The sequence below is a fragment of the Dendrobates tinctorius genome, unplaced genomic scaffold, assembly GCF_039654945.1.
Source record: "Dendrobates tinctorius isolate UK_male_01 unplaced genomic scaffold, ASM3965494v1 ptg000237l, whole genome shotgun sequence".
Taxonomy (NCBI): Eukaryota; Metazoa; Chordata; class Amphibia; order Anura; family Dendrobatidae; genus Dendrobates; species Dendrobates tinctorius.
The window spans coordinates 4,388,139-4,408,127 of NW_027361904.1; the positions used below are offsets into that span (position 1 = coordinate 4,388,139).

The following is a 19,989-nucleotide window of genomic DNA, read 5'->3' on the forward strand; positions in this document are numbered from 1 at the left end:
GGCTGACGGGATGATGTGGAATATTATGGGTAGTTGTCCGGTGGCTCTGGCTGACGGGATGATGTGGGATATTAGGGGTAGTAGTCCGGTAGCTCTGGGTGACGGGATGATGTGGGATATTAGGGGTAGTAGTCCGGTAGCTCTGGGTGACGGGATGATGTGGGATATTAGGGGTAGTAGTCCGGTGGCTCTGGCTGACGGGATGATGTGGGATATTAGGGGTAGTTGTCCGGTGGCTCTGGCTGACGGGATGATGTGGGATAGTAGGGGTAGTTGTCCGGTAGCTCTGGATGACGGGATGATGTGGGATATTAGGGGTAGTAGTCCGGTGGCTCTGGCTGACGGGATGATGTGGGATATTAGGGGTAATAGTCCGGTGGCTCCGGCTGATGGGATGATGTGGGATATTAGGGGTAGTAGTCCGGTAGCTCTGGGTGACGGGATGATGTGGGATATTAGGGGTAGTAGTCCGGTAGCTCTGGGTGACGGGATGATGTGGGATATTAGGGGTAGTAGTCCGGTAGCTCTGGGTGACGGGATGATGTGGGATATTAGGGGTAGTAGTCCGGTGGCTCTGGCTGACGGGATGAAGTGGGATATTAGGGGTAGTTGTCCGGTGGCTCTGGCTGACGGGATGATGTGGGATAGTAGGGGTAGTTGTCCGGTAGCTCTGGATGACGGGATGATGTGGGATATTAGGGGTAGTAGTCCGGTGGCTCCGGCTGACGGGATGATGTGGGATATTAGGGGTAATAGTCCGGTGGCTCCGGCTGATGGGATGATGTGGGATATTAGGGGTAGTAGTCCGGAAGCTCTGGCTGACGGGATGATGTGGGATATTAGGGGTAGTAGTCCGGTGGCTCTGGCTGACGGGATGATGTGGGATATTAGGGGTAGTAGTCCGGTGGCTCTGGCTGACGGGATGATGTGGGATATTAGGGGTAGTAGTCCTGTGGTTCTGGCTGACGGGATGATGTGGGATATTAGGGGTAGTGGTCCAGTGGCTCTGGCTGACAGGATGATGTGGGATATTAGGGGTAGTAGTCCGGTGGCTCTGGCTGACGGGATGATGTGGGATATTATGGGTAGTTGTCTGGTGGCTCTGGCTGACGGGATGATGTGGGATATTAGGGGTAGTAGTCCGGTAGCTCTGGGTGACGGGATGATGTGGGATATTAGGGGTAGTAGTCCGGTAGCTCTGGGTGACGGGATGATGTGGGATATTAGGGGTAGTAGTCCGGTGGCTCTGGCTGACGGGATGATGTGGGATATTAGGGGTAGTTGTCCGGTGGCTCTGGCTGACGGGATGATGTGCGATAGTAGGGGTAGTTGTCCGGTAGCTCTGGATGACGGGATGATGTGGGATATTAGTGGTAGTAGTCCGGTGGCTCTGGCTGACGGGATGATGTGGGATATTAGGGGTAGTAGTCCGGTAGCTCTACCTGACGGGATGATGTGGGATAGTATGGGTAGTTGTCTGGTAGCTCTGACTGATGGGATGATGTGGGATATTAGGGGTAGTAGTCCGGTGGCTCTGGCTGACGGGATGATGTGGGATATTAGGGGTAGTAGTCCGGTGGCTCTGGCTGACGGGATGATGTGGGATATTAGGGGTAGTAGTCCTGTGGTTCTGGCTGACGGGATGATGTGGGATATTAGGGGTAGTAGACCAGTGGCTCTGGCTGACAGGATGATGTGGGATATTAGGGGTAGTAGTCCGGTGGCTCTGGCTGACGGGATGATGTGGGATATTATGGGTAGTTGTCCGGTGGCTCTGGCTGACGGGATGATGTGGGATATTAGGGGTAGTAGTCCGGTAGCTCTGGGTGACGGGATGATGTGGGATATTAGGGGTAGTAGTCCGGTAGCTCTGGGTGACGGGATGATGTGGGATATTAGGGGTAGTAGTCCGGTGGCTCTGGCTGACGGGATGATGTGGGATATTAGGGGTAGTTGTCCGGTAGCTCTGGATGACGGGATGATGTGGGATATTAGGGGTAGTAGTCCGGTGGCTCTGGCTGACGGGATGATGTGGGATATTAGGGGTAATAGTCCGGTGGCTCCGGCTGATGGTATGATGTGGGATATTAGGGGTAGTAGTCCGGAAGCTCTGGCTGACGTGATGATGTGGGATATTAGGGGTAGTAGTCCGGTGGCTCTGGCTGACGGGATGATGTGGGATATTAGGGGTAGTAGTCCGGTGGCTCTGGCTGACGGGATGATGTGGGATATTAGGGGTAGTAGTCCTGTGGTTCTGGCTGACGGGATGATGTGGGATATTAGGGGTAGTAGTCCAGTGGCTCTGGCTGACAGGATGATGTGGGATATTAGGGGTAGTAGTCCGGTGGCTCTGGCTGACGGGATGATGTGGGATATTATGGGTAGTTGTCCGGTGGCTCTGGCTGACGGGATGATGCGGGATATTAGGGGTAGTAGTCCGGTGGCTCTGGCTGACGGGATGATGTGGGATATTAGGGGTAGTAGTCCGGTGGCTCTGGCTGACGGGATGATGTGGGGTATTAGGGGTAGTAGTCCGGTGGCTCTGGCTGACGGGATGATGTGGGATATTAGTGGTAGTAGTCCGGTGGCTCTGGCTGACGGGATGATGTGGGATATTAGGGGTAGTAGTCCGGTGGCTCTGGCTGTCGGGATGATGTGGGATATTAGGGGTAGTAGTCCGGTGGCTCTGGCTGACGGGATGATGTGGGATATTAGGGGTAGTAGTCCGGTGGCTCTGGCTGACGGGATGAAGTGGGATATTAGTGGTAGTAGTCCGGTGGCTCTGGCTGACGGGATGATGTGGGATATTAGTGGTAGTAGTCCGGTGGCTCTGGCTGACGGGATGATGGGGGATATTAGGGGTAGTAGTCCGGTGGCTCTGGCTGACGGGATGATGTGGGATATTATAGTGAATGTGGCTATGCGGAGTGGGCGGGGCTCTACACACAGCTTTATATATATATATATAATAGTCATTGTAATTTGTTATAATTACAGCTAGTATAGAATATTTTCTTTGTTGTATATGTCGTGTTATCAATGAATTACAGGAACATCTGTAGGATTTCTCACTGAAATGATAATAACCTCACAGAGCAGATATTCTGCTGACTGGTAAAAAAAAAAAAAAATGTGAAAGGCATCAAAATCAACAACGACAAATCCTCGTTTAGGACACAGAAAAACCTGAAGACAAGAGAACTGACAACTGTGCCGAGATCCAAGAGAAAAAAGGCAGAAAACCAGGGCACAGGGTGTATACACTGTATATAGAGGAGGTGCACACGCTGTATATAGAGGAGGCGCACACGCTGTATATAGAGGAGGTGCGCACGCTGTATATAGAGGAGGCGCGCACGCTGTATATAGAGGAGGCGCGCACGCTGTATATAGAGGAGGCGCACACGATGTATATAGAGGAGGCGCTCACGATGTATATAGAGGAGGCGCACACGCTGTATATAGAGGAGGCGCACACGCTGTATATAGAGGAGGCGCACACGCTGTATATAGAGGAGGTGCACGCTGTATATAGAGGAGGCGCACACGCTGTATATAGAGGAGGCGCACACGCTGTATATAGAGGAGGCGTACACGCTGTATATAGAGGAGGCGCACACGCTGTATATAGAGGAGGCGCACACGCTGTATATAGAGGAGGCGCACACGCTGTATATAGAGGAGGTGCACACGCTGTATATAGAGGAGGCGCACACGCTGTATATAGAGGAGGCGCACACGCTGTATATAGAGGAGGCGCACACGCTGTATATAGAGGAGGCGCACACGCTGTATATAGAGGAGGCGCACACGCTGTATATAGAGGAGGCGCACACGATGTATATAGAGGAGGCGCACACGCTGTATATAGAGGAGGCGCACACGCTGTATATAGAGGAGGCGCACACGCTGTATATAGAGGAGGTGCACACGCTGTATATAGAGGAGGTGCACGCTGTATATAGAGGAGGCGCACACGCTGTATATAGAGGAGGCGCACACGCTGTATATAGAGGAGGCGCACACGATGTATATAGAGGAGGCGCACACGCTGTATATAGAGGAGGTGCACGCTGTATATAGAGGAGGCGCGCACGCTGTATATAGAGGAGGCGCACACGCTGTATATAGAGGAGGCGCACACGATGTATATAGAGGAGGCGCACACGATGTATATAGAGGAGGTGCACAGGCTGTATATAGAGGAGGTGCACGCTGTATATAGAGGAGGCGCGCACGCTGTATATAGAGGAGGCGCACACGCTGTATATAGAGGAGGCGCACACGCTGTATATAGAGGAGGCGCACACGATGTATATAGAGGAGGCGCACACGCTGTATATAGAGGAGGCGCACACGCTGTATATAGAGGAGGTGCACGCTGTATATAGAGGAGGCGCGCACGCTGTATATAGAGGAGGCGCACACGCTGTATATAGAGGAGGCGCACACGATGTATATAGAGGAGGCGCACACGATGTATATAGAGGAGGCGTACACGCTGTATATAGAGGAGGCGCACGATGTATATAGAGGAGGTGCACGCTGTATATAGAGGAGGCGCACACGCTGTATATAGAGGAGGCGCACACGCTGTATATAGAGGAGGCGCACACGATGTATATAGAGGAGGCGCGCACGCTGTATATAGAGGAGGCACGCACGCTGTATATAGAGGAGGCGCGCACGCTGTATATAGAGGAGGCGCACACGCTGTATATAGAGGAGGCGCACACGCTGTATATAGAGGAGGCGCACACGCTGTATATAGAGGAGGCGCACACGCTGTATATAGAGGAGGTGCACAGGCTGTATATAGAGGAGGCGCACACGCTGTATATAGAGGAGGCGCACACGCTGTATATAGAGGAGGCGCACACGCTGTATATAGAGGAGGCGTACACGATGTATATAGAGGAGGCGCACAGGCTGTATATAGAGGAGGCGCACACGCTGTATATAGAGGAGGCGTACACGCTGTATATAGAGGAGGTGGGCACGCTGTATATAGAGGAGGCGCACACGCTGTATATAGAGGAGGCGTACACGCTGTATATAGAGGAGGTGCGCACGCTGTATATAGAGGAGGCGCGCACGCTGTATATAGAGGAGGCGCGCACGCTGTATATAGAGGAGGCGCACACGCTGTATATAGAGGAGGTGCACAGGCTGTATATAGAGGAGGCGCACACGCTGTATATAGAGGAGGCGCACACGCTGTATATAGAGGAGGTGCGCACGCTGTATATAGAGGAGGCGCGCACGCTGTATATAGAGGAGGCGTACACGCTGTATATAGAGGAGGCGCGCACGCTGTATATAGAGGAGGCGCGCACGCTGTATATAGAGGAGGCGCGCACGCTGTATATAGAGGAGGCGCACACGCTGTATATAGAGGAGGCGCACACGCTGTATATAGAGGAGGTGCACAGGCTGTATATAGAGGAGGCGCGCACGCTGTATATAGAGGAGGCGCACAGGCTGTATATAGAGGAGGCGCACACGCTGTATATAGAGGAGGCGCACACGCTGTATATAGAGGAGGCGCGCACGCTGTATATAGAGGAGGCGCACAGGCTGTATATAGAGGAGGCGCACAGGCTGTATATAGAGGAGGCGCACACGCTGTATATAGAGGAGGCGCACACGCTGTATATAGAGGAGGCGTACACGCTGTATATAGAGGAGGCGCGCACGCTGTATATAGAGGAGGCGCACAGGCTGTATATAGAGGAGGCGCGCACGCTGTATATAGAGGAGGCGCACAGGCTGTATATAGAGGAGGCGCACACGCTGTATATAGAGGAGGCGCACACGCTGTATATAGAGGAGGCGCGCACGCTGTATATAGAGGAGGCGCACAGGCTGTATATAGAGGAGGCGCACAGGCTGTATATAGAGGAGGCGCACACGCTGTATATAGAGGAGGCGCACACGCTGTATATAGAGGAGGCGTACACGCTGTATATAGAGGAGGCGCGCACGCTGTATATAGAGGAGGCGCACACGCTGTATATAGAGGAGGCGCACAGGCTGTATATAGAGGAGGCGCACAGGCTGTATATAGAGGAGGCGCGCACGCTGTATATAGAGGAGGCGCACAGGCTGTATATAGAGGAGGCGCACACGCTGTATATAGAGGAGGCGCACACGCTGTATATAGAGGAGGCGCGCACGCTGTATATAGAGGAGGCGCACAGGCTGTATATAGAGGAGGCGCACAGGCTGTATATAGAGGAGGCGCGCACGCTGTATATAGAGGAGGCGCACACGCTGTATATAGAGGAGGCGCACACGCTGTATATAGAGGAGGTGCACGCTGTATATAGAGGAGGCGCGCACGCTGTATATAGAGGAGGCGCGCACGCTGTATATAGAGGAGGCGCACACGCTGTATATAGAGGAGGCGCACACGCTGACTGAGCGCTTATAACGCCGTGTCCATGGTAACCGCTTTCTCACCAATCAGGAGTTGCATGCCGTATCACGTGGTCACCGCCCCGCCGTCATGCATCGGTCACCTTTTCATCTATAGGGCGCTGAGAGTCGCCGTCTCCTAGCAACCACAGATCAACTTCCGACCAGCAGCGCAGCGGCAGCAGGTGAGAGGGCCTCGGTATATCGTGATATGTGAGGTTATGTTGCGATATATCCCGCGGAATGTGGTGTATTATGTCTACATTGCTGTTATGTGTCAGACGAGAAGGGCAGCAGGCTGTAGGCCATCACCACCGCCGAGTCCTGGAGCTAGAGATGGAGGGGAGAGGTATAGATTCTCCTAACACCCCCGTATACACTACACCCCCCATACACACAGCGCCCCCACTACACCCCCCATACACACAGCGCCCCCACTACACCCCCCATACACACAGCGCCCCCACTACACCCCCCATACACACAGCGCCCCCACTACACCCCCCATACACACAGCGCCCCCTCTACACCCCCCATACACACAGCGCCCCCACTACACCCCCCATACACACAGCGCTCCCTCTACACCCCCCATACACACAGCGCCCCCACTACACCCCCCATACACACAGCGCCCCCACTACACCCCCCATACACACAGCGCCCCCACTACACCCCCCATACACACAGCGCTCCCTCTACACCACCCATACACACAGCGCCCCCACTACACCCCCCATACACACAGCGCTCCCTCTACACCCCCCATACACACAGCGCCCCCACTACACCCCCCATACACACAGCGCCCCCACTACACCCCCCATACACACAGCGCCCCCACTACACCCCCCATACACACAGCGCCCCCTCTACACCACCCATACACACAGCGCCCCCACTACACCCCCCATACACACAGCGCCCCCTCTACACCCCCCATACACACAGCGCTCCCTCTACACCCCCCATACACACAGCGCCCCCACTACACCCCCCATACACACAGCGCCCCCACTACACCCCCCATACACACAGCGCCCCCACTACACCACCCATACACACAGCGCCCCCACTACACCACCCATACACACAGCGCCCCCTCTACACCACCCATACACACCGCGCCCCCACTACACCCCCCATACACACAGCGCTCCCTCTACACCCCCCATACACACAGCGCCCCCACTACACCCCCCATACACACAGCACCCCCACTACACCCCCCATACACACAGCGCCCCCACTACACCCCCCATACACACAGCGCCCCCACTACACCCCCCATACACACAGCGCTCCCTCTACACCACCCATACACACAGCGCCCCCACTACACCCCCCATACACACAGCGCTCCCTCTACACCCCCCATACACACAGCGCCCCCACTACACCCCCCATACACACAGCGCCCCCACTACACCCCCCATACACACAGCGCCCCCTCTACACCACCCATACACACAGCGCCCCCACTACACCCCCCATACACACAGCGCCCCCTCTACACCCCCCATACACACAGAGCTCCCTCTACACCCCCCATACACACAGCGCCCCCACTACACCCCCCATACACACAGCGCCCCCACTACACCCCCCATACACACAGCGCCCCCACTACACCCCCCATACACACAGCGCCCCCTCTACACCCCCCATACATACAGCGCCCCCACTACACCCCCCATACACACAGCGCCCCCACTACACCCCCCATACACACAGCGCCCCCACTACACCCCCCATACACACAGCGCCCCCTCTACACCCCCGATACACACAGCGCCCCCTCTACACCCCCCATACACACAGCGCCCCCACTACACCCCCCATACATACAGCGCCCCCTCTACACCACCCATACACACAGCGCCCCCACTACACCCCCCATACACACAGCGCTCCCTCTACACCCCCCATACACACAGCGCTCCCTCTACACCCCCCATACACACAGCACCCCCACTACACCCCCCATACACACAGCGCCCCCACTACACCCCCCATACACACAGCGCCCCCACTACACCCCCCATACACACAGCGCTCCCTCTACACCCCCCATACACACAGCGCCCCCACTACACCCCCCATACACACAGCGCTCCCTCTACACCCCCCATACACACAGCGCCCCCACTACACCCCCCATACACACAGCGCCCCCACTACACCCCCCATACACACAGCGCCCCCTCTACACCACCCATACACACAGCGCCCCCACTACACCCCCCATACACACAGCGCCCCCTCTACACCCCCCATACACACAGAGCTCCCTCTACACCCCCCATACACACAGCGCCCCCACTACACCCCCCATACACACAGCGCCCCCACTACACCCCCCATACACACAGCGCCCCCACTACACCCCCCATACACACAGCGCCCCCTCTACACCCCCCATACACACAGCGCCCCCACTACACCCCCCATACACACAGCGCCCCCACTACACCCCCCATACACACAGCGCCCCCTCTACACCCCCGATACACACAGCGCCCCCTCTACACCCCCCATACACACAGCGCCCCCTCTACACCCCCCATACACACAGCGCCCCCACTACACCCCCCATACACACAGCGCCCCCACTACACCCCCCATACACACAGCGCCCCCTCTACACCCCCCATACACACAGCGCCCCCTCTACACCCCCCATACACACAGCGCCCCCACTACACCCCCATACACACAGCGCCCCCTCTACACCCCCCATACACACAGCGCCCCTACTACACCCCCCTTACACCCCCCCATACACACAGCGCCCCCACTACACCCCCCATACACACAGCGCTCCCTCTACACCCCCCATACACACAGCGCCCCCACTACACCCCCCATACACACAGCGCCCCCACTACACCCCCCATACACACAGCGCCCCCACTACACCCCCCATACACACAGCGCCCCCACTACACCCCCCATACACACAGCGCTCCCTCTACACCACCCATACACACAGCGCCCCCACTACACCCCCCATACACACAGCGCTCCCTCTACACCCCCCATACACACAGCGCCCCCACTACACCCCCCATACACACAGCGCCCCCACTACACCCCCCATACACACAGCGCCCCCTCTACACCACCCATACACACAGCGCCCCCACTACACCCCCCATACACACAGCGCCCCCTCTACACCCCCCATACACACAGCGCTCCCTCTACACCCCCCATACACACAGCGCCCCCACTACACCCCCCATACACACAGCGCCCCCACTACACCCCCCATACACACAGCGCCCCCACTACACCCCCCATACACACAGCGCCCCCTCTACACCCCCCATACACACAGCGCCCCCACTACACCCCCCATACACACAGCGCCCCCACTACACCCCCCATACACACAGCGCCCCTACTACACCCCCCTTACACCCCCCCATACACACAGCGCCCCCACTACACCCCCAATACACACAGCGCCCCCACTACACCCCCCATACACGCACCGCCCCCACTACACCCCCCATACACACAGCGCCCCCACTACACCCCCCATACACACAGCGCCCCCACTACACCCCCCATACACACAGCGCCCCCACTACACCCCCATACACACAGCTCCCCCACTACACCCCCCATACACACAGCGCCCCCACTACACCCCCCTTACACACAGCGCCCCCTCTACACCCCCCATACACGCACCGCCCCACTACACCCCCCATACACACAGCGCCCCCACTACACCCCCCATACACACAGCGCCCCCACTACACCCCCCATACACACAGCGCCCCCACTACACCCCCCATACACACAGCGCCCCCACTACACCCCCCATACACACAGCGCCCCCACTACACCCCCCATACACACAGCGCCCCCACTACACCCCCCATACACACAGCGCCCCCACTACACCCCCCATACACACAGCGCCCCCTCTACTCCCCCCATACACACAGCGCCCCCACTACACCCCCCATACACACAGCGCCCCCACTACACCCCCCATACACACAGCGCCCCCACTACACCCCCCATACACACAGCGCGCCCACTACACCCCCCATACACACAGCGCCCCCACTACACCCCCCATACACACAGCTCCCCCACTACAACCCCCTTACACACAGCGCCCCCTCTACACCCCCCATACACACAGCGCCCCCACTACACCCCCCATACACACAGCGCCCCCACTACACCCCCCATACACACAGCGCCCCCACTACACCCCCCATACACGCAGCGCCCCCACTACACCCCCCTTACACGCAGCGCCCCCACTACACCCCCCCTGCACGCAGCGCCCCCACTACACCCCCCCTGCACGCAGCGCCCCCACTACACCCCCCTGCACGCAGCGCCCCCACTACACCCCCCCTGCACGCAGCGCCCCCACTACACCCCCCCTGCACGCAGCGCCCCCACTACACCCCCCATACACGCAGCGCCCCCACTACACCCCCCATACACGCAGCGCCCCCACTACACCCCCCCATACACGCAGTGCATCCACTACACCCCCCATACACGCAGCGCCCCCACTACACCCCCCATACACGCAGCGCCCCCACTACACCCCCCATACACGCAGCGCAACCACTACACCCCCCATACACGCAGCGCCCCCACTATACACCCCCATACACACAGCACCCCTACTACAGCCCCCCATATATGCAGCGCACCCACTACACCCCCCATACACACAGCACCCCCCCATACACTCAGCACCCCCATACACAGCGCCCCTTACTACACCCCCCCCCATACACACAGCACCCCCTCTGTGACGGAGTGACTGGGCCAGTGTGACACGACCCAGCGATTGGTCGGTCACCAAACACAGCAACACCAGTGGAATAGGGGAGAAGGAGGGACTGACAATAGGGAATCAGCCCTCACACGACTGATCCCCGCTGACAACTTTCCTGGACCTCCAATCTGTGACCGGGTTGTGTTTTTTTTTCAACCACAGGAGGCCTAAAACGAAAGGTGATGGCATTCCCCCCCCCAAGATGTAGCACAGCAGCGACTCCTCATGATGAGTCCCTATACGCAGATGTATATTATCCATGACTTGGGTCACCCTCCTGGTTGAGTGGGACAGAGTCAATGGCCTGGACGCTTAGGGGTCTCACTAGCGTCCTACACCTCAGGCCATGGGTCTGGACAAAGTGAGCATCCACCAGATTGACTCCTGCTCCACTGTCCACAAGCATTGGTATACCCTCAGTTACCCCGCCAAACACCACTTCCACAGACAGGGTACACCGAGGGGAAAAAAACATTGGAGGCAATATACACTCCCTTGTCGCCTCCCTCCGCCCGACCAGGGGGGCATGGCTTCTTAGATGGTACAGACATTTTGGCGCGAGCTGGGCAGACACCGGTGAAATGACCAGTCTGCCCACAGTAAAAATGCCCCACACCACGAACCAACTCCTCCCACCTGCATGGGTTTGTCCACCTGCTCAGGTGTGTCCTCCTCCCTAGCAAGGACTACAGGTGACACATTTGGTGTATGCCTCTCCCTGAGGCGTCTATCCACCCGGATGGCAAGGGATATGGCGGCCTCCAACGACCTGGGGGCGGCGTACTGCACCAGAGTATCCTGCAACGTTGGGGACAGACCCTGCACAAAATAACTCCTAAGGGCAGGGTCATTCTACTGTGTGTCAGTGGCCCACCTCCTGAACTCCGTGCAGCACTCCTCAGCCGGCCGGCCCCCCCGCTTGATTTCACGGAGTTGGGATTCCACAAGGGAGACGCCATCAGAATCTCCATACACCAGAGCTGCGACAATCTCGTCGACTGACCGTAAAGATGGACAACCAGTCGGCAGGGAGAAGGCCCAGGATCGGGGATCACACAGCATATCCCCATACACACAGCACCCCACACTACTCCCCCATACACACAGCACATCCCCATACACACAGCACCCCACACTACTCCCCCATATACACAGCACATCCCCATACACACAGCACCCCACACTACTCCCCCATACACACAGCACATCCCCATACACACAGCACCCCACACTACTCCCCCATACACACAGCACCCCACACTACTCCCCCATACACACAGCACATTCCCATACACACAGCACCCCACACTACTCCCCAATACACACAACACCCCCATACACACAGCACCCCACACTACTCCCCCATACACACAGCACCCCACACTACTCCCCAATACACACAACACCCCCATACACACAGCACCCCACACTACTCCCCCATACACACAGCACATCCCCATATACACAGCGCCCCCACTAACCCCCATACACCCAGCAAATCCCCATGCACACAGCGCTCCCACTACACCCCCATACACACAACACCCCCATACACACAGCACCCCCACTACACCCCCATACAAACTGCACATCCCCATACACACAGCGCCCCCACTACACCCCATACACACTGCACATCCTCAGACACACAGCGCCCCCACTACACCCCCATACACCCAGCAAATCCCCATGCACACAGCGCTCCCACTACACCCCCATACACACAGCACCCCCACTACACCCCCATACACACTGCACATCCCCATACACACAGCGCCCCCACTACACCCTCCATACACACAGCACTCCCATACACACACAGCGCCCCCACTACACCCCCATACACACTGCACATCCTCATACACACAGCTCCCCCATTACACCCACCATACACACAGCGCCTCCACTACACTCCCATACACACAGCACCCCCCCACTACTCCACTATACACACAGCATACCCATACACACAGCACCCCCACTACTTCCCCATACGCACTGCACATCCCCATACACACAGCGCCTCCACTACTCCCCTCATACACACTGCACATCCTCATACACACAGCTCCCCCATTACACCCACCATACACACAGCGCCTCCACTACACTCCCATACACACAGCACCCCCCCACTACTCCACTATACACACAGCATACCCATACACACAGCACCCCCACTACTTCCCCATACGCACTGCACATCCCCATACACACAGCGCCCCCACTACACACATCACCCCCATACACATAATGCCCCCACTACACCCCCCATACATGCAGCGCAACCACTACACCCCCCATACACGCAGCGCAACCACTAAACCCCCCATACACGCAGCGCCCCCACTACACCCCCCCATACATGCAGTGCCCCCACTACACACCCCCATACACACAGCGCCCCTACTACAGCCCCCCCATATATGCAGCGCACCCACTACACCCCCCATAAACACAGCACTCCCCCATACACACAGCGCCCCTTACTACACCCCCCCCCCCCATACACACAGCACCCCCTCTGTGACGGAGTGACTGGGCCAGTGTGACACGACCCAGCGATTGGTCGGTCACCAAACACAGCAACACCAGTGGAATAGGGGAGAAGGAGGGACTGACAATAGGGAATCAGCCCTCACACGACTGATCCCCGCTGACAACTTTCCTGGACCTCCAATCTGTGACCGGGTTGTGTTTTTTTTCAACCACAGGAGGCCTAAAACGAAAGGTGATGGCATTCCCCCCCAAGATGTAGCACAGCAGCGACTCCTCATGATGAGTCCCTATACGCAGATGTATATTATCCATGACTTGGGTCACCCCCCTGGCTGAGTGGGACAGAGTCAATGGCCTGGATGCTTAGGGGTCTCACTAGCGTCCTACACCTCAGGCCATAGGTCTGGACAAAGTGAGCATCCACCAGATTGACTCCTGCTCCACTGTCCACAAGCATCGGTATACTTTCAGTTACCCCGCCAAACACCACTTCCACAGACAGGGTACACCGAGGGGAAAAAAAACATTGGAGGCAATATACACTCCCTTGTCGCCTCCCTCCGCCCGACCAGGGGGGCATGGCTTCTTAGATGGTACAGACATTTTGGTGCGAGCTGGGCAGATACCGGTGAAATGACCAGTCTGCCCACAGTAAAAATGCCCCACACCACGAACCAACTCCTCCCACCTGCATGGGTTTGTCCACCTGCTCAGGTGTGTCCTCCTCCCTAGCAAGGACTACAGGTGACACATTTGGTGTATGCCTCTCCCTGAGGCGTCTATCCACCCGGATGGCAAGGGATATGGCGGCCTCCAACGACCTGGGGGCGGCGTACTGCACCAGAGTATCCTGCAACGTTGGGGACAGACCCTGCACAAAATAACTCCTGAGGGCAGGGTCATTCTACTGTGTGTCAGTGGCCCACCTCCTGAACTCCGTGCAGCACTCCTCAGCCGGCCGACCCCCCCCGCTTGATTTCACGGAGTTGGGATTCCACAAGGAAGACGCCATCAGAATCTCCATACACCAGAGCCGCGACAATCTCATCCACTGACCGTAAAGATGGACAACCAGTCGGCAGGGAGAAGGCCCAGGATCGGGGATCACACAGCACATCCCCATACACACAGCACCCCACACTACTCCCCCATACACACAGCACATCCCCATACACACAGCACCCCACACTACTCCCCCATATACACAGCACATCCCCATACACACAGCACCCCACACTACTCCCCCATACACACAGCACATCCCCATACACACAGCACCCCACACTACTCCCCCATACACACAGCACATCCCCATACACACAGCACCCCACACTACTCCCCCATACACACAGCACATCCCCATACACACAGCACCCCACACTACTCCCCAATACACACAACACCCCCATACACACAGCACCCCACACTACTCCCCCATACACACAGCACATCCCCATACACACAGCACCCCACACTACTCCCCCATACACACAGCACATCCCCATACACACAGCACCCCACACTACTCCCCCATACACACAGCACATCCCCATACGCACAGCACCCCACACTACTCCCCAATACACACAACACCCCCATACACACAGCACCCCACACTACTCCCCAATACACACAACACCCCCATATACACAGCACCCCACACTACTCCCCAATACACACTACACCCCCCATACACGCAGCACCCCCCACTACACCCCCATACACACAGCACATCCCCATATACACAGCGCCCCCACTAACCCCCATACACCCAGCAAATCCCCATGCACACAGCGCTCCCACTACACCCCCATACACACAACACCCCCATACACACAGCACCCCCACTACACCCCCATACACACTGCACATCTCCATACACACAGCGCCCCCACTACACCCCATACACACTGCACATCCTCATACACACAGCGCCCCCACTACACCCCCATACACACAGCACATCCCCATATACACAGCGCCCCCACTAACCCCCATACACCCAGCAAATCCCCATGCACACAGCGCTCCCACTACACCCCCATAAACACAACACCCCATACACACAGCACCCCCACTACACCCCCATACACACTGCACATCCCCATACACACAGCGCCCCCACTACACCCCATACACACTGCACATCCTCATACACACAGCGCCCCCACTACACCCTCCATACACACAGCTCCCCCACTACACCCCCATACACACTGCACATCCTCATACACACAGCTCCCCCATTACACCCACCATACACACAGCGCCTCCACTACACTCCCATACACACAGCACCCCCCCACTACTCCACTATACACACAGCATACCCATACACACAGCACCCCCACTACTTCCCCATACACACTGCACATCCCCATACACACAGCGCCTCCACTACTCCCCTCATACAACAGCGCCCCCACTACACACATCACCCTCATACACATAATGCCACCACTACACCACCCATACACGCAGCGCAACCACTACACCCCCCATACACGCAGCGCCCCCACTACACCCCCCCATACATGCAGTGCCCCCACTACACACAGCGCCCCTACTACAGCCCCCCCATATATGCAGCGCACCCACTACACCCCCCATAAACACAGCACCCCCCCATACACTCAGCACCCCCATACACAGCGCCCCTTACTACACCCCCCCCCCCCCCATACACACAGCACCCCCTCTCCCCCTCTGTGACGGAGTGACTGGGCCAGTGTGACACGACCCAGCGATTGGTCGGTCACCAAACACAGCAACACCAGTGGAATAGGGGAGAAGGAGGGACTGACAATAGGGAATCAGCCCTCACACGACTGATCCCCGCTGACAACTTTCCTGGACCTCCAATCTGTGACCGGGTTGTGTTTTTTTTCAACCACAGGAGGCCTAAAACGAAAGGTGATGGCATTCCCCCCCCAAGATGTAGCACAGCAGCGACTCCTCATGATGAGTCCCTATACACAGCACCCCCACTACTTCCCCATACGCACTGCACATCCCCATACACACAGCGCCTCCACTACTCCCCTCATACAACAGCGCCCCCACTACACACATCACCCCATACACATAATGCCCCAACTACATCCCCCATACACACAGCACCGCCACTACATCCCCATACACACAACGCCCCTCACTACATCCCCATACACACAGCGCCGCCACTACACCCCCATACACACAGCGCCCCCACTACATCCCCATACACACAGCGCCCCCATACACACAGCGCCTCCTCTACTCCCCCATGCACACAGCACCCCCACTACTCCCCCCATATACACTGCACATCCCCATACACACAGCACCCCACTACACCACCACATTACACACCCTCACTACTCCCCCATGCACACAGCGCCCCCACTACTCCCCCATATACACTGCACATCCCCATACACACAGCGCCTCCACTACACCCCTCATACACACAGCGCCCGCACTACACACATCACCACACTACGCCACCGCATTACACACCCTCACTACTTCCCCATACACACTGCACATCCCCATACACACAGCACCCCCATACACACAGCGTCCCAACTACACCCCCCCATACACACAGCACCCCACTACACCACCGCACTACACTCCCTCACTACACCCCATACACACTGCATATCCCCATACACACAGCACCCCCACTACACCCCCCCATACACACAGTGCCCCGTACTACGCCCTCATACACACAGCGCCCCCACTACTCCCCCATACACACTGCACCCCACTACACCACCGCATTACACACCCTCACTATGCCCCCATACACACTGCACATTCCCATAGACGCTACGCCCCATACATTCCACACCCCCCATACACGGAGCGCTCCTATGAGACACCCCCCATACACACAGTGCCCCCACTACTCCCCCATACACACTGTACACCCTATCCCCACTACGCACCCCTATACACAGCGCCCTACTACACACAGCGTCCCTGTAACGGGGTCTACCAAGCTGGGGTACCTCTTTCAGTACCACCCCGTGTTTTCGGAGGTCCGCTCTGCGTTGGCTGGAGTCTGAATGAATCTCGCTGGCTGGAATTCCTTGGTTACGTGGGCGCGTATAAAAGATCACTGCTTCTCCATGTATTTCCAGTCTGACAACACTTTACTCACAGGACACAGAATATATCACACAGATACAGAGGGCAGGCCAATAGAAAAGCGGCAGGCCAGACATGCATTACAATAGCCGCAGGTGGCCGGAGCCTGCCGATGTTTACTGTGGGAATTACAAAGGTGGGGGGAGGGCGGGCAAAAGGGGAATATCGTGTCCCCTCTGCCCAGGGGTGCAGTCTGTGGGCTGATGCATTAGGGACATGCATCTCACATAGAACCTATTATACATACATATAACTGCACAACATATTCTGGGTGCTGAGTGGTTCTGTAACGCGATCGGCATACACAGTCTGATCCTCAACGGATCGGTTTGGGGATGACTGAAGTTTATGGGGTTGGTACAAGTTCCGTTTGTCGACTTAGTCCATCGGCGTTACCGTTTTGTTTGCTGGGTCTGTAGTGGATGGTGAAGTCCAGAGGTTGTAGGGCTAAACTCCACCGCAGCAATCTGGCGTTGTCTCCAGAGATCTGATTAAGCCAGACTAGGGGATTATGGTCCGTTAGGAGGGAAAATTGTCGTCCATACAAATATGGTTGCAACTTCTTTAGTGTCCATACTACCGCCAGGCACTCCTTCTCGATGGCCGCATAGCTTATTTCACGGGGCAGTAGTTTACGACTCAGGTAAGCTACCGGGTGTTCTTGGCCGTCCGGCCCGACTTGGCTCAGTACTGCCCCCAATCCAAACATAGAAGCATCTGTGTGAACCAGGAAACGTTTAGCTGGATCGGGTGCGGCCAATACAGGGGTATTGGTGAGGGCGTCCTTTAGTTGGCGGAAGACTTCCTCACACTCTGAGGTCCAGGTTACCTGGCTGGGTTGGTTCCTTCGGGTCAAATCAGTGAGGGGCTTGGCTACGCTGCTGTAATTGGGAACGAATTTCCTGTATTACCCCGCTGTCCCTAGAAACGCCATGACCTGGGTATTTAGTGCGTGGGATGGGCCATTTGGCTATGGCCTCAATCTTGGCTGGTTCTGGTCGCTGTTTCCCACTTCCCACCCAATGCCCTAAATACTGAACCTCTGCTTTGCCCACGTGACACTGTTTGGGTTCAGGGTGATTCCGGCCTGGTGGATCCTGTCCAATACTGTCTCTAGGTGATTTAGATGCTCTTCCCATGTCGCACTGTAGATGGCGATGTCGTTCAGGTAGGCACAAGCATAGTCCTGGAGACCATCCAGAAGCCGGTCAGCCAGCCTTTGGAAGGTCGCCGGGGCATTCTTCATCCCGAATGGCATAACTCGAAACTGGAATAAGCCGAACGGGGTGACAAATGCCGACTTGGGAATAGCGTCAGGACTAAGGGGAATCTGCCAGTAGCCTTTGCATAGATCGATGGTGGTCAAATACTTTGCCACCGCCAGCCGGTCTAACAACTCATCCACATGCGGCATGGGGTATGCATCCGTCACTGTTTTCTCATTGAGCTTACGATAGTCTACACAAAACCGTGTAGTCCCATCATTCTTGGGCACTAACACTACGGGGGATGCCCAGGGACTATCTGACTCTTCAATGACCCCTAAACACAACATCTCTTGTATCTCTTGTCGCATCCCCTCTCGTACAGACTCAGGGACGCGGAAGGGGTTTTGTCGCAGGGGGTCTGATCCTGGGTCTCAACCTTGTGTTGTGCCAGGCGAGTGTACCCCGGTCTCTCTGAAAACATCCTCTGTCGCAGCCTCAACAACGCCTCCGCCTGCTGTCTCTCCCGGGGGCCTAGGTCTTCACCCAAGTGTACCTGGTCCCATGTTTTAGACTGAGTCCTTTCCCCTAAGACATCCGGCAAGGGAAGTCCGGCTAAATCCTCTGCTTCAGGTGCACAGATGGCCACTACCTCTTCAGGGCGCTCCCGGTAGGGCTTCAGCATATTCACGTGGAACATGCGGATAACCCTGGGGTCGTCACAATCGGCGACATTATAGGTTGTGTCGGCTATTTTCCCCACTACCTGGTAGGGCCCCTGCCATGCAGCTTGAAACTTAGAGCCCACTAAGCAGAATAACACCAGGACCTTCTGTCCTATTTCCAAGGTGCGCTATCTGGCCCTCCGATCGTACCATACGCGCTGGCGCAGCTGGGTCGCCTGCATGTTCT

At 56.9% G+C, this 19,989-nt stretch overlaps 1 protein-coding gene across 3 annotated transcripts in view; it reads left to right on the plus strand.

Moving 5' to 3' along the window:
- The first annotated feature begins 6,435 nt into the window (after positions 1-6,435).
- The window catches only part of DNAI1 (dynein axonemal intermediate chain 1), a 134,126-nt gene continuing 120,572 nt past the window's right edge, over positions 6,436-19,989 (plus strand). For 2 of the 3 annotated variants that reach the window (XM_073556692.1, XM_073556693.1), the window contains exon 1: positions 6,436-6,602. The gene's annotated coding sequence lies outside the window, so the exon portion shown is untranslated. The remainder of the gene's footprint in view (positions 6,603-19,989) is intronic. The other variant, XM_073556691.1, reaches the window with a different exon arrangement.